The sequence below is a fragment of the Otolemur garnettii genome, unplaced genomic scaffold (assembly GCF_000181295.1).
Source record: "Otolemur garnettii isolate 467f Iridium unplaced genomic scaffold, OtoGar3 scaffold00109, whole genome shotgun sequence".
Taxonomy (NCBI): domain Eukaryota; kingdom Metazoa; phylum Chordata; class Mammalia; order Primates; family Galagidae; genus Otolemur; species Otolemur garnettii.
In genome coordinates, this window is record NW_003852504.1 from 1,713,988 (window position 1) to 1,716,823 (window position 2,836).

Here is a 2,836-nt window from a genome sequence, read left to right on the forward strand (position 1 = left end):
TTTTTGGTTGCGGTTTGGCCAGGGCCAGGTTTGAATCTGCCACCCTCGGTATATGGGGCTGGCACCCTACTCACTGAGCCACAGGCACTGCCCAGTATTTGTCATTATTGTTTGGTAGGCTCGGGCTGAATTTGAACCCGCCAGCTTCGGTGTATGTGGCTGGTGCCCTAGCCACCGAGCTAGGCACCAAGCCCCTATATCCTTTTCAATATGCTTTTGTATAGGTGCATTCATTAGGTTCACCCCACAACACTATCCCACTGTTAAGTTTCTCTGAGTTGAGTTTAGTAGAATAAAGTACACAGTGAGCTCAGAGGAATCTACTTTTGAGACTTGCAGGCTCTGAGGAGTTTGCCTGGGAGAAATTTTCAGGCAGAGAAAAACATGATCTGTGTAGTCCTGACAAGACACTCCAGACCCATGCCAACTTCCCTCCATTCTCTGTCCTCACAGAGCTGCTTTACAACATCTCTAGACCAAGAAGAAGGCTCACTTTCACTCAGTCATTCAATCAACAAACATGTATTGAGCTCCCTTTGGTGCCAGGACTTTTGCTAGGCCCTGGGGCTATAGAGATGAAGAAGCTCACCATTTACCCCCTCACCTCTCAAGCAACAAGTTTTATGGCATCTTTCTCCCTTCAAGGCTCTCCTAGATGTCCATTTTATTCTGCTAAGCAAAGTCAGGGCTAATGGTTTAGAATCCAACCTACTTGAGTGAGCAACAAGGGACCCCTTTGAAGAGGGCAATGTTCAGAACATCAAATGGGTAGTAGAGGTGGGCTATGGGTATCACAAACCTCTAGAGGAAATGCAAGGGTTTTTTTTATTTGTTTGGTTTGGTTTTTTGTCCATATCCTTGAAAAGTCAGGAGAATGATCATGTGAACACCATTGTGTTGGAATAGCATTCTCACCTCAGGTTATTTCAAAGCAGATGCTTTGGGTCAGGAAGGTCTCTTCTAATAAGTCCAGTCTGGGGTGTCACCTTCCAGTGGGCAGTTAAGGGACTATCTTACTTGCCCCCAAGACATGGCTTTATGCATCCTTAGTGGTCAAACTCTAGTTAACTGGAACACTCAGGCAGAATGACTTACTAAATTTCGGAATTTTCTAATTTACTAAAGGTTCTTCCAACTCTTTTTTTGTTTAGCTGCTTGGTGTGAAAAATTTAAAATGCATGAGCCCACTGTCTGGATTTTTAGTAGAGTCTGATAAGCAACTTGATGAATCTCTCTTTGTTGAATGAGTATCCTGCAGGGATTTGCAATCAATGAATCCCAAAATGTGGTCTCCCCCAACCCAACCCATGAAGTCTGTGGGAAAGTCTAGGAATTATGTCTAGTATTTCATAAAATCTAGTAAAACCAGTACGTGAATCTGCTGCAGGGGCTAACAACAACATCAAGTGGTTTTTAGCTTTAGCTGGAATTAAATGACTTTGGTGTGACTTCAGATCTCAGGCAGATCTGAAGTTATGATGCAGGGTTTGTTTTTTTTTTTTGGTTTTGTTTGTTTGTTTGTTTGTTTGTTTGTACAGACAGAGTCTCACTTCATCGCTCAGTATAGTGCCATGGCATCACACAGCTCACAGCAACCTCCAACTCCTGGGCTTAGGCAATTCTCCTGCCTCAGCCTCCCAAGTAGCTGGGACCACAGGCACCCGCCACAACACCCAACTATTTCTTTGTTGCAGTTTGGCCAGGGCCGGGTTTGAATCCACCACCCTGGGTATATGGAGCCAGTGCCCTACCCACTGAGCCACAGGCGCCGCCCTTTTTATTTGTTTGTTTTTATTGTTGTTTTTCTTTTCTTTTTTTTTTTTTTGAGACAGTCTTACTTTGTAGCCCTTGTTAGAGTGCTGAGGCATCATAGCTCACAGCAACACCAAACTCCTAGGTGCAAGCAATTTTCTTAGCTCAGCCTTCCAAGTAGCTGGGACTACAGGTGCCTGCCACAACACCCAGCTATTTATAGAGTTGGAGGTCCTGCTCTTCTTCTGGCTAGGCTTGAAGTCCTGAACTCAGGCCATCTACCTGCCTCAGCTTTCTAGAGTACTAGGATTATAGGTGTGAGCCACTAAGCCCAGTCTTTTGTTTTTCTTTTTGAAACAGGTCTTGTTCTGTCACCCTGGCTAGAGTGTAGTGGCATCATTATAGTTCACTGCAACTTAAGACTCTTAGGCTCAAGTTGTCATCCACATCAGCCTTCTGAGTATCTGAGACAACAGGGGTATGCCAACACACCTAGATAATTTTTCTATTTTTTCGTAAAGACAGGACCTTGCTCTTGCTCAGGCTGGTCTTGAACTCCTGACTTCAACCAATTCTCCCACCACAGCCTCCCAAGGTGCTGGGATTACACAGGTTAACTACTGCATCTGAACTAGTTTTTTGTGTATTTGATACATTTTTAAGTTTGTATTTATTAGAGGCTGGGCACGGTGGCTCATGCCTGTAATCCTAGCACTCTGGGAGGCCGAAGTGGGTAAATCACCTGAGCTCACTAGTTCGAGACCAGCCTGAGCTAGAGGGAGACCCCATTTCTAAAATATAGCTGAGTGTTGTGGTGGGCATCTGTAGTCCGAGCTACTTGGGAGGCTGAGGCAAGAGAATCACTTCAGCCCAGGAGTTTGAGGTTGCTGGGAGCTATGATGCCACAGCACTCTACCGAGGGCAACAAAGTGAAACTCTGTCTCAAAAAAATGTATTTGTTAGAATTATTATTATTATTTTGCAGTTTTTGACTGGGGCTGGGTTTGAACCTGCCACCTCCTGTATATGGAACTTGCGCCCTACTCCCTTGAGCCACAGGCACCACCCTAATTTTTTTTTTTTT